The sequence below is a fragment of the Ischnura elegans genome, chromosome 11 (assembly GCF_921293095.1).
Source record: "Ischnura elegans chromosome 11, ioIscEleg1.1, whole genome shotgun sequence".
In the NCBI taxonomy this organism is placed as follows: domain Eukaryota; kingdom Metazoa; phylum Arthropoda; class Insecta; order Odonata; family Coenagrionidae; genus Ischnura; species Ischnura elegans.
Window position 1 is genome coordinate 11224864 of NC_060256.1, and position 13962 is coordinate 11238825.

At 35.4% G+C, this 13962-nt stretch overlaps 1 long non-coding RNA gene across 1 annotated transcript; it reads right to left on the reverse strand.

Moving 5' to 3' along the window:
• Nucleotides 1-815: 815 nt before the first annotated feature.
• On the reverse strand, nt 816-7510 carry LOC124168108. The gene is made up of 3 exons (XR_006866843.1): nt 7478-7510; nt 1333-1565; nt 816-902 (listed from the first exon to the last, which is right to left on the reverse strand). It is a non-coding gene; the product is annotated as an uncharacterized LOC124168108 (long non-coding RNA).
• Nucleotides 7511-13962: the final 6452 nt, after the last annotated feature.

The following is a 13962-nucleotide window of genomic DNA, read 5'->3' on the forward strand; positions in this document are numbered from 1 at the left end:
AAGTAGATATCTAGTCATCGATAGTTAATCATTATTAATGAAGTGAGTGAAATACTTACAAACTGAATAGGAAACATCAAAGACAGAAACACTTTAAAAAATTTATGACCCCCTAGGCCACACATGGTAATAACTAAAATACAGAAATCTTCAAAAGGTAAAAACATATTGCTCGAATTTCATCAAAACGTTCACAAGTATGCTGATTGGCTGTGAGAATGTAAAATTAAAACTTCATTCTTTTGAATTCTTGTTTAGTTATGGGAGTACAAGGTTGCGCATGGAACTTACATGGTTACATACTTATAGATCGTTACTGATGAACTTATTAAGCAAAATTATTGTCTTCATCAGCCTGATCCTCAGTCTGTTTATCCTGCCAATCCCTGAAGAGAAAATAGTAATTACTCCATGTGAAATGATATATCATGGAACATTATAGTGTATACCTATTGTAAGAGGGAATGGAAAATATGAAGAAAATGTCTGGGATGATCGAATTAGTGTGGCAGAGAAATGAGAAGCAACTACTTACTATCTTATTTTCCCGACTTTAGCCTGGTTGAGCCAATTACTCAGACACCCTTCCAGCTCCACATCTGATGCATCACGGTCGACCCTTCTGCATACACCTATAAAATTATAAAAAACATTGTTAATATCACTTAATGTAATAAGTTAAAAGTTCATTTCAATGATCAATTATTATAATAATCTTAGAATATCTTGTTGGATGCACTCACAAAAAATAACAGGACACACTGGAGTGCTATAAAATGATTTCTTAACCGAATTCTTCTGAAGTTTGCCTGTAAGGGCTTACAGCTCTGCTACATTGTCATTCTAAGACGACGCAACATATTTTGTAGAAGTGCTCATTCAACTGCTACCAAACATTGCATCTAGAGATAAAAAAGACCAAATCAATGAAGAGTTAACAGCTAATACAAGAATAATAAAAATCATGTTTCAGCCAGAAGAAAAATTCACCAATGAAATTAACACAGTTGTCATGGTTAGTATGCACATGTAGTATGTGTGCACAAGTGCATATGAAATAACAAAAATCCAATCATACCATAATTTTTTAATATTTCATTGGACATTAATCCATACCCACTTCAAAATTATGTTGTACTTGAGTATTTTTATAGCAGTTGGAATTCCAAGCACCTACGAATGTCTGGCGAGCTCAAGATATACTTCTGAAACTTTCTTACAAATGAAACTCTTATGAAACTTTCTTACAAAAACTTAATTGTTCTTTCATTTAAAAAATCATACATTATTTGAATCAGGATGGCAGCACACAAATTATCATTATTCACTTACCACCTTTGGCTCAAATGAGGGATCTTCACTTATCCTACGGCAGAGTTTGATGAAATCCTCATCTGATGTCAATGGCAATTGGCTGAATTTCATCTCCTCCACAGCAGCACCCTTTTGCTTTGGGTCACAAGCCAATAAAGCACCTACTTTCCTCTCCAAGTGAGAAAACCCAGGTGCCATTCCTCCCATCCACATGAGGCACTGGCTATTATGTTGTTTTAATTTACTGCAGCCTGTAAATATAAAATTGTTATAAATACACTAATACCAATTGATTTGCTTACATTATACTTCCTTAGCAGACTTGGTACTTAATCATCATAAATCCTGCCTACATGCTTATCAAACAGGTGATAACCATAGATTTTAATATACCACTAATTTTTCTATCAACAAACACGAGTAATTGATTACATAACAAAAATTTTAAGGATTGCAATCTTATTGTACAGAAACAACTTAGAAACGTGTTACTTATGCCCTTGAGTGCAATATGTAATAATAATAATATCTTTATTGTTCCATGGGTCAAACATCCCACACAGCACATCGTTGCCAGAGGACGTCCGCTGCGCGTCCGTCGCGTCCTCTCAGTGTCCGCGGATTTTCAGGACAGCCAGAGGACATCCGCCGGCTGTCCTGGCCATCCGTCCGCACACTGTCCTATCTTGGATGTCCAGCGGACGTCCAGCTAGTGTCCCATTATGCAGGGTTTCGGAGTTTTGGTTTCCCCTTAAAACACTCACCTCCTCAAGGAAGAACTCCGAGAGAAAGTCTCGAGATCCTCCTCCGAGTAGGGAGTATAGGAGAAGGGAGAAAGAAAAAAAACTCTCTCTCGTTTCTGAAGCCAGAATACTTCCTCCCGATCGAGGAAGAGGAAATTTTTCGTGGAGGAAGAGTTATTTTGAGGATTATTTTAGGTAACCAAGTGTAATCCTCTTGTTGGAGTGTGGTCGACTCTGGGAGGAAATTATAAACTATTTAACGAAAAAAAAAATTTGACATTTTTACCGCTTCTATAGTTTAAGAACAACAAATGTACGCTATTTTTAAGTTTTACATTGTTTATAACAATTAATTAAGTTTAAACAAAGTTAGCAACAATTTAAGTAACATTTACGAGCGTTAAAAATTTCTACATGCCTTACGGGTTAAACAACAACAATTGAACGAACTTATGACTCTCTACATTATTTATAACAATTTTTAAAGTTTTAACAAATTTAGCAACAATTTTAGCAATTTTCAAAAAATTAAAAATTTCCGCATGTTGTACGGTTGAGAAGCGTTGGATGAACAATAAACCCGTACTCTTTCATGATTATAAAAATTACTTAAATTTAGCAACTTTTACAAAAATTAACAACAGGAATAATGGAATTTATCGATTTTTACTGAAATTTTATATTATGTACCAATGTCCTGCCGACGTCGCGTAGCCGTCTCGGGGACATTCCATTCCTGCAGGTTAAATGAACTCTTTCAACTTATTGATTAATTAATATTTACTCTCTAGGGATTAAAAAATCTCAGAGGCGATTGATTGGAAAGTATTTTAATGAAACATAACGCTTTAAATTCATTTTAATTTTTAATGCTAAGAATTCTCCTAAAATTATCACGGCATCGATGGCCTCATTCCCAGATTAGACATTGTAATTGTCCAATTTAAGGATAGGCAATAGAAGGTAAGTACTGCCGTACCTTTACTTTATATTGAAATTCTAGATTTTTTGGTGGCGAACGAATTTTGAATCTACCGCTACTCCGCGATACAGATTTTCCCATGGTTCTCCACATTCCTCCGTTCCTCCTTTCCAACAGAGGAACCGGAATGGAACACCGGAGACAGCATGGTGGTTTGGCGGTTACAAAGATGCAGCTACATGTATTCCAAGTAAGTTTGATGTGACATCCAAATAATTTTTTCTTGGCGTTCACTGTCGGCAGTATAGTGTTTCCGCATGCTCCTTATATTTCTTATAACTCAGCCTGTAACATCTCGAGGAAAAATATGGCTCTGCTTGGAACAACATGACCGTCTCGGTAAAACCGTTACTTGGCAACTAAAGGTAGCGTCTTTTTCCGTTGTTCATGGTGAAATTTTCGCTTTTGTTCCTTGTTTACATGATATAATTTAAAGTGGAAGTTCTTGTACTATAGTCTCTGTACGCGAGAACGTATAGGAAATAATGTAAGTGCTAGCGTATAAAATAGAACCTGTTGTTTTGATAACGTAGGCTACGGCTGAATTTGTTGTCCGAACGGTCCGTTTGGTTCCGTTCCTAAATCAAATCAAGTAGGGTTCTTGGCAATAAATATAACTAGGAATTGACCCACATCTCGTGATATTAAAATATATATATATATATATAACTAGGAATTGTACTTACGTGTAACCGGGGGATTTTGCAACACGCATATATGATTAATAGGTTTCACGTAAATTATTAATTCTTTGAAATCGGAGTACACCGTGTGATTTCTTTTGATATGTATATTCACGCACGCATCGAAAAATAACATTAATGTTATGATAGGATGTTAGAGCGTAGGTTTCCGCGGCGATGGTTTGATCTCTGCATTTCTCCAGGGTTTTCTTCCGCGTCAGATTGTTGGTTGACAACAGTTTCGCTGGCTATCCTGCCAGCGTCTTCAGGTCGAAGGGTTATGATAGGATATGGCGATTAAGGTTATGATAGGATAACCACCAATGTTTAGCCTTTTTACAAAAAGTTTTTATACTCTTTATCTGTTTGATGGAACTAGGTTAATAATTAAAAATTTTAGGTCCTAAATAAATAAATGATCTATTATGTCAGTAAAGATAAGGCTTAGGGATTAAAAAATTACAATGCCGACGTAACTTTTATAGCGTTTAATATATTTTTTCTGCCCAACTTTGCTAACCTACTAAATTATAAACTAATTTAACTACAAACTAAGTAACTGTGCTATTAGTCATCCATGCATTTAATTTAGTGGAAACTATAGGACGACTGTAAGAAACTTGGGATGAATCTAAACAAGGTCTAATTATAAGTGATATATTGTGTAAACAAACCTTACGGCTATGTTACATGGTTCATTTATTTGCTCAAACTGCTGCATGAAATCTTATACCCAGAAAATAGAACTTGTGCATCTTTTCGTACAGCCATCGGTACACATTTTGGTGTAGAGTATCGTGAACCTGATATATTTACCTGGAGGCATTTACTGACTATAGCTTTCATGTAGTGGAGTTGAATAAAAATACCTTATCTGTATTTTATTTAGTTCCTATTTCTATTTATAAGTTTGTATGTCTCTCTTCTTATAATTGTCTGTATACTTATTTGTCTTCATTCTTTACAGATGTTGCTCTGAACCAGGACGATACAGCCACCAATTCTAGTGTGGAAGTTACAGTGAAGAGTTGGCTGGAACATGCTAAAGCAAGGCATGAGAGAGAGGTGTAAGTATTCGTTTGATTATTATATAGGTTTGGGCAAGGAGGAATAATTTTGGTCTGGATACTTTTTCCGCAAGTTGCTCCTGTTAAGGGAGCTCATATAAAGTAAATTTAAATAATTATTGAACATCTTGTAATACAAGGTTCACCCTTCCATGCTAAAGGTAGAGAAAATAGTATTGTTATGTATTATTTTCAGATGCAGATTCCACTACCAAGTAATTCAAACATTTTAAAACAATTTTTGTTCTGCATATGGGAGGTATAATTACCAAAAACATGGTTGAAAAGGATCTCATGCTCTATAAAAGTTCGATGTATAACACCTGTAGAACTTAAGAATGGGATAACTTATTCAACAGGGATGGTAGTTGCACAGTACTACAGAAGCTACTATTTTCTAGTAGCTCTAGCTAACTAAGATGTTTTGAAGTCGGTGTTGTTGTAGGAGCTATAGAAATTTCAGTAGCTCACAGCAGGCTTTAGCTGCTATTCACCTGTTATGTCTCTGTCGAAATGTGAATATTGCCAGTGAGCTAGGTTTTCACTTTTGCCTCGATACCAGACTACATTAGAAGATCTATTTTAATTATTAAGATTGGAAGAATTCGGAGATCTAAATCATGGAATGGCCTTAACTACAGCAAGTTTTTCAAAGTTTCTATTTTTTTAAGTTGCATCTCGGCCAATGCAGCTAAGTGGTTTGTGTGCCAAATCAGTGTGGCTGTTTTCACACTAATCCCAAGAGATCTAGTCCACTTAAACTTCCTCCTTTAAATTTTCTAGTTTCCTTTACTCCTATATCATATTCAGCTCCTCTGCATTAGTCTTCCTTAGCTCCAGCTTATGTAACACAATTCACTCTAGTGTAGTCATAATCTTCAAGCAGAGACCAATTGTTCAGAAATATTATCCTCCATTTGAATGCTTTTTCCAATATCTTTTTCGAGACCTCTACTTAGCTGTCTGGCAAGGATGGATCAAAGAATTTTTTTCTAGATGGTGCACCAGGGTCTAACAGGCAAACAGTCTTCTCATATTTGGGATTAAAATCTAGTTCAACAATTGTTCTATGAAAAATGTTCTTAATCATAATGTATACATTACTAACATATTAATATTTTTACTCAAAATCTTTTCTTATTTAAGAACAAGAAAAAGTTAAAGAAAAGTTTGTAAAATGTATTCAGCCTTTAATGGACAGGTTTCCTAATTTTGAAACCTTAAGAATGTTAAACACGTGACTAATAAGACTGTAGCGTCCTGTCTTATGTAATCTGCTTGTTACGTACAAGATACAATTTCTTGCTACAATGAAATGTTTATATACTTCATTATTACAGGAGCAGTGCAGGAGAGCATGACCGCTGAAAAAGATGTGGAGGTTGCCATCCAAAACTGGCTAAGGCACGCCAAGGAGCGGTTGCAGGAGAAGAAGAAAATTTAATAATATGTATGTAGTTTCTTGCATTGTATTATTTTAAGAAGCCAAATAAATATTGTGCATGGAATTGATGCCTTATTTATTTAAATTCTTGTCTGGACCTATTATTTATTTGTATCGAACAAAATGCAATCCTAACCTAAACGTGTCCTCAAGGTGTCCAGAGCGGACAATTTCAGGTCGTCCATAGGCCACCTTTTTTACTGACATGCGGACTTGCAGCGGACATCATTTTGTATGAATTCGGCTGTCCGTAGGATGTCCATAGGCCACTTGGCGGACAATCACCGGATGTCCGAAAGGTGTCCGTGTGCTGTGTGGGATGTGACCTAGAACATTGTCAGGGAGACATAGAACATGTGACATAGAACATCAAAACATACATGTTGTCATACACTATCAGACAAGAATTCATTTACATTATAATAACCCTTAGGCTGTAAAATTTTTTTAAATTCTGTCTTAAAAACATTAATATTTGAAATATGTTTTATACTCGTAGGCAATTTGTTAAAAATAAGCGAGGCAGAGTGATGTGGACCTCTTTTGGCACATAATTGTTGTAAAATATGTATATTTTCACTCCCACGGGTCAGATAGGCATGAACCGAGGAGTTTGGTAAAAATAAGGTAGGGTTCTTTTTTACAAATAATGCACAGTAAAAAATGTACATACTTATGGTAGTGTCATTATATTATATTTTAGAAATAATGGCTTTCCAGGAGACCTGATGGACACATTTGCCATAACTTTCAAGGCTCTTTTTTGCATAGAGAATGCTCTAGCAGCAGCACTTGTGTTTCCCCATAAAACTACACAATACGCCAAGTGGATTGTCTGTTAAAATGTACTAAAGCACAAATCAATGCCTAAATTATAACGATCGGAGAGAGTTCAACTGATGGCTATGTTTAGAACAGCTTATTAATTGCTATTATTCCTCGGCATATTCCAAATAGTTACTCATTTTCAAGATAAATCATTCATAAATGAGTTAATTGAGGTTGAGACTAATGTCATGAAGAACTGTTAACAAAGTGGATTCTACTGCGAGAACCCTGATATTTCAACTTTAACCGTCTGAATGGATTCTTTTCACTATGCCAGCGAAAGTAAAGACCATGCTAAATTGTAATTACCCTGAGAATAAAATAATGAGTAATCTTAAATAATTAATGGATAGTAATTGGCGGTTCATTAATCATACATAAGTATCGAATGGAAAAAAAATGTTCCATTTACTTACATTAACATGCAGCACAGCAGAGATGGGTTGATGCTGACAATGGCAACTTCTTAAATCTCTTCGTGACGCTAAAAGCCACTGTTTCCGGGAATTCAAAAACTTATTCAGGCGTTGATTCAATTGTGCATGAAACAGTATTCTTTCAATCCCTTTTTGTCAGTATTCACTACGAAGCACGGATTATTTTCTTCTTCCATAGCATACTTCAACGTATATTTGCTACTAATCAATATTTTTCATCACAGCTAAATTCGCCATCACAAAATAACGGTAACAAAAGATGGGCAAAGAAATCGATTGTACGTAATAATCGATTATTTGCTTTCGATTATTGCGATTATTGAATCGATTATGGACATCCGATTATTTTGCATAATCGATTATTTGAATATAATCGGCGGGAATAAGAAGCGTGCTCACTTGCGAGATTTTATGCGAGAAATTATTTTTTTACATTTTCACCCCTTCTATAGTTTCAGAACAACAAATGAATGCTATTTTGAAGTTTACTATTGTTTATAACAATTAACTAAGTTTAAACAAAGTTATCAACAATGCTAATAACATTTACCAGCATTAACGATTTCTACATACCTTACGGGTTACAAAACAGCAAATTAATAACTTATTAATCTACATTGTTCATAAGAAAATGTAAAGTTTAAATAAAGCTAGCAACTTTTAAAAATTTAACAATTTCCGCATGTTGTATGGTTGAGAAGAGTTGGCTGAGCCTTTTTGTTGATTATAACAATTACTTAAATGTAAACAAATTTAGCAACTTTTACAAAAATTAAGAATTCCCACATTTTATACGGTTGAGAAACGTGGAATGAGTGATACTCTTATTCTATTATGTTTATAACGATTACTAATGTTTAAACCAAGTTAGCAACAATTTTAGAAACATTTTCAAAATATTACAATTTCTTTAATTTAATTCGGTTAACCAACAATAAAGGAATGGTTTATTGGAACTCTTTGGTGTTTATAATAATTTCTTAAGTTTAAAAATAATTAGCAACAATTTTAACACCATTTTTTAAAGTAAAAATGCGTTACGGTGTAAAGAATAGAAAATGAGCATAGTTGTGGTGCTTTAACTCCCAAACCCAGATATTTACACATTGATGTACGCATACCTTTACATTGTATAAAATGTACAAATTTTATAAAGCCTACACAACTGTATAAATTTTCATAAAATGTATAAAATTTATACAAAGTACACATTTTATACAGCTTTATACAAATTCATACAAAATTTGCACATTGTACACATTCTGTATAAAATTGTATACATAGTATACAATTTACACATTTTATGCATTCTATACAGCTGTATACAATTGTATACTAAATGTGCACATTGTACACATTCTGTATAAAATTGTATACATTGTGTACAATTTACACATTTTATACATTCTATACAGCTGTATACAATTGTATACAAAATGTGTACATTGTATACATCCTGTATAGAAATTGTGTACAAAATTTTCACTGGGGTGATTCGAATCTTCATTAATGTTTGGTGGGCAAAGCTGAGAATTTAAAGCCTCAAATTCAACACAGACATCAGAGGTATTGTAAATTGTTTCTTCCTGTTTGCTTTTTGCCCTTGTTGAGTCTTCCTTTGCTTCGAGGTGTGCACCTTTGCGACTTTTTTCTTCATTCCCGCTTTGTATATTCTTCTCAATTCGAACCATATAATTATTAAATGTGCCACGATTTACAGGTTCGTATTGGATTGAATATATCACCTCACCTTCGTCATCTGAAAGAGCGTTCGCCTTATTCCATCCATGTTCATGTTCTTCTCTTTTCTCTTCAGCCGGCGAGGATAGACGGGTTGTGTCACCTGCGATGACTGGAGTTTGTTTCACGTGATGGTCTTGAACACGTACTCTTTTTGCCGAATTTCCGCCATCACCTTTCTCTCCGTTGAGTTCTGAGCACAAGGCGTCCCTCATGCCTTCTCCAATGACTTCCGCGACCAGCGATTCCTCCTCGATGTTGTCGGAGTACATTCTCGTACGCGGAGGCATTGGTTCCGCTGGCTTCGGCTGAATCGTGTTATGGTGGATTCCCGTGAGAGTTCCGGATGCCGTGTCATTGGGGAGAACGGACAGGTTGAGGTTTCGCCTATCCTTTTCTTCCAGAGTCGCTGCGACCTCAGAAATCAACCATGTTTTCTCCTGTTTGCGATTCTCGTTGGAAATTTTATTCGTGTGCGGTTGAACGTTCTCCAGGTTGACAATACATTCTTTATCCAGCCTCTCCTCTAGGCTTTTGCCCAACACACTTCCGGAAACGATCGGTGCGACTTTCTTTAAAATCCGTTCCATGGTGTACGTGGCGGAAAATATAAATGGCGAGATCTGCTATTTGGTAATCACTCCAAATCAACTGACTGGAATCGATTATGAGATTCAAATGCATGAAATAAATGCAATCTCTTATTTGCAGGAGTTAATGTTATTCGAACTCTGCAGGTCGAAGTCGGAACTCTGCCGGCTGACTGCAAACGCCTGCGAGGAGACCGTTTTCTTCCTCTGCTACTCAAGTGATTGATGTTTTATTCACGGTAGCTGTTATATTCTGTAACCAGTGCGTTTAAACTTCGTTTATAACACCACAATATGCTATCGCATCCGCTCTCTGTCGCTTGGAAAATCCAATTGATAAAATGTCACCGTACGGCTACGTTTTACAGGTTGCCAAGGTGAACGAAAGTATTGTTGCGGCGCCAGATATGACCTCTGCTGGCCAGCGGTAGTATATAGCCTTTCGCTATATGCTAAATTCCATTATTTTGAGTTGAACTCAGTCCAATGTAGCAGAGGATGGATGGAAATAATATTTTTCGAAGATTATCATGTTTTCTTATTGATAAAGACCATTTATATTCAAGATCTTTTTACGCCGGATACCGATTTGAAGCACGTAGCGCGATGTTCAATGTTGTTTTTATTTTGATGATGTGGGAATGAAGAAGCTAAAATTAATTACTCTAAGATTCGGTGAACTATCGCTCATGATGACAATATTAAAAATAAAACCAATATTTAACTATCCTGTATTGATATTAAGACTAAAGGTATAAGTTGATTCGCCAATAGCCACATGTACCTATTTATTTATTTTATAATATACCGGTTTTCTTGCGAAGGCTTTCGCGCTGATGCCTCGATGAATAGTTGATACAATCAAGTTTTCCGCCATACCACCGCCTTGTTTAATGCCTGATGATGATGGTATCGTCGGAAGTCCCGCAAAAATCTTCATTTCAGTCGTTTACTTCATCGCGGAAATAGATACAGGATAAATATTCGCGGAATTTTCACTCCCTCGTTAATATTTCTGAACAAGTTTTCCGCGTTCTTGAAAAGATCAGCAAATTTAGTATCAACATTTTGGCGAACACCTTGAATACTCTACGTTTAATGTATCAACAATTACTTTATAGATTTCTTTAAATCTTAACAACCCAACATGCTTTTCAATCCAACGGGTCTCCCCCAATAATAATAATAACCTCCTCCATTGTGGGGAGGTCCAACCTCTAATGAGGGTAATGAGGGAAGGTTGGGTCGCCGTCGCGATGGCCCAGAGATAGTCCCAAATCGAAAAAAAGCTTGCCAAAATTAATAACGGCGTAATTTTACCTAAATTAGCCACAAAAATTGAAATTCTCTACTGAATTTGATCGCCTGAATCTGATTTTGGCATTACTTTTACGCGATCTCTTCATTTTAGCATTTTTTGAGCTGTTATTATCTAAACAATTTTTAGAAAATCTCGATATAGTTGTCATTGCGATTGCCGATAACTTGGTGCTCATGGAGAGCTTAAAAAAGTATAATTTTAAGGTAAAAGATGTATAAATTGTAGTTAAAACCCATTATAGAATTTACGACATGAAATTGGTAAGATTCGAATCCGCGACCATCAGCATAGTCGGTGAGATACCAAAATCTGAAAAAATACTCACATTCATTCATTTTTAGCTTCCATGTATTTGATAAGTCACATTTAGATGAAATAAAATGACCTATTAAGAACATTGAGGAATATAATGTTTCAATTGCAATAAAATCGCTTTCATGTAGGTATCACAAAAATCGAATTTTAAAAGAATCGTCGCTAGATGTCACCCCATCACACTCATTACCTACTCATTTTCGCTCTGCGATTCACTTAAAATTAGCAAATTTTCACCTCACCTCATAGGCTGACTTTATTTTTTTTTGGAATTCCTGATGTAATTAAAATGTATGATTCAGATATTTAAAGGCGTCTTCGAAAGATATCTTGATAATTTAACATTCTTGGGTAAATTCTTGTACAATGCTCTCGGAATTTCCTCATGTCTATGTTCCTATGGCCTCCAATACTTCTTCCGTTAAAACTTCAATTGCAAAAAGGATTCTTTGGCAATTGCTGTTCCATGCATCAGCACTTTATGAGCATATAATACCAACCATAATCCATGTACAGCTCAGCTATTTCCATGCAATATTGGCTGAAGGCTTCATTATTTATCTCATAGCCGCGGGATAGAGATTTTAATATCACTGAAAGTCTATGGATAAGTCTTTCATCAACACCTGTCATGAAAATTGCAAATCACATCAATCAATAATTATATTTCATTCATATAAAGTATCTGTTTCAAAATTATGGAAACGGGTCCAATATTTCTTACTTATTGATTATAATTTTATATTTACACGTAATTTCATCTTGTCTGAAACGAAGTCCTGAATTAAAACTCCATTTTTAAAATGATTGAGATTAATTTTCACTCATTAGATCCGAGATGGAGATATTGATATACTTATTTAGGGAATTTCAATTCCTTCTGCAACCAGCTTTTGAACGTCCCTATTAAATTTTCATCAGTCCTCGAGCTTAGATTCCACTTTCTCAGGTATTTCGGGAGAAAATTCTTCGCATAATACGCGTCGCAATAGTTTTGGCTTGCTTGATTTCATTCAGTCGAAATCTTGTTTTCAAATATTCCCCTCATATTTCCTCTACTTAGCTTATGAATATTCTTTTCTCTCTGTATTTTTATTGTACACCGCAAGGTACAAAAATTTTGCGGCACCCATAACTCAAATTTAACAGGTGTATTTACCGTATTTACGGCTGAAACGATGAATGTGATTTCAAAAATTTGTCTATTTTTAACCAATCAAAAACCGAAAATTATGAGTTGACATTGAATAAAAGATATACAAGTGTATATAGACTTGCCTCTGAGTTTACTGCGTATCCTGAAATTTGAATGTCAAAAATTGCCATACCAAGTGTTTTAATTATTTGGACAGGAGAAGTTTCTCGAGTTAGCAGTGTTAACACAGTTTGGAGCACAGCACTTGTTCACAGAGAAAATCATTAAATAAAACTGAGTGGGAAATATTCACCACATCCATGCAATGGTTCTGGTGAGGGGGGCCGTCATCCTCATTCCGTTTTTATATGAGGAAAAAAATGCACTTGCAAGATGCACGCACCCTCGATGGATTTAGACGAATTTTTCCCTCCGAATGACGTCCTATCTACGTCTATGGGCTGTTAAAATGATCCTATGAACAATTCTTGGCATTAAAGAGCATTTATTTCTCTTAGCGCCAAGACCTCATTTCGGAATAACGTGTTGGCAACGCTGTACAGCATGTAAGGGATCTCTTCTCAATAAAAATATGAGGAAAGTTTTGCAGAGAAAAGCATCTTGGGGTTACTTTAAGGTTCTCGCATAGTGGCTTATGTAGTCGCTTTTGATCACTCATTATGTTTCTCATTAAGAGCATGAAAACCGGCCCTCGTTGGTTTCATGAATATTTGAAGGAGAGTGCACAAACGTGAAGTGTACATACGATAGGCGTGAAGCACTTGATGTATGTAATCTTACAGGATATAGAATTATGCTAAGTATACACCATGCAAGTTCGACCACCGATACAGGAATATTTGAGCGATAATGCCAATCGGCCTTTCGCCCTCAGCTGCACCGCTCAACTTAAAACCCTCTAGATGTCGGATAGGCAAATATAGGCAAGATTTTTTTCTCTATCTTGTTGTACTTACTCTTCCCAAGGATTCTGCACAGGAATCTTCGAGGAGTACGTAGGAGCAAAAAACTATATCGACACATTTGACTAAAAATAGGCCCAAAAATAGCTAACATTATAACTAATTAAATGTTATTATAAGAAATTCTTAATCGGTCAAAAAGTACTATAATATTATGAATAAATATGCAAAATTAAAGTTTTTAAATTGACAGTTGAATCCCATGAAATTAAAATAGTCATTTATTAAGTTGAATTATCCTAAAATCCACTATTTCTACACCTCGGGCGTTTTAGTCTCAATATGCCCAAGTTTGACGGGTTACATAGGTCAACATAAAAATCACACAGGCCTAAATGGTATGAAATATTGTAGGCCATTTCCTGTAGAATCCGAATACA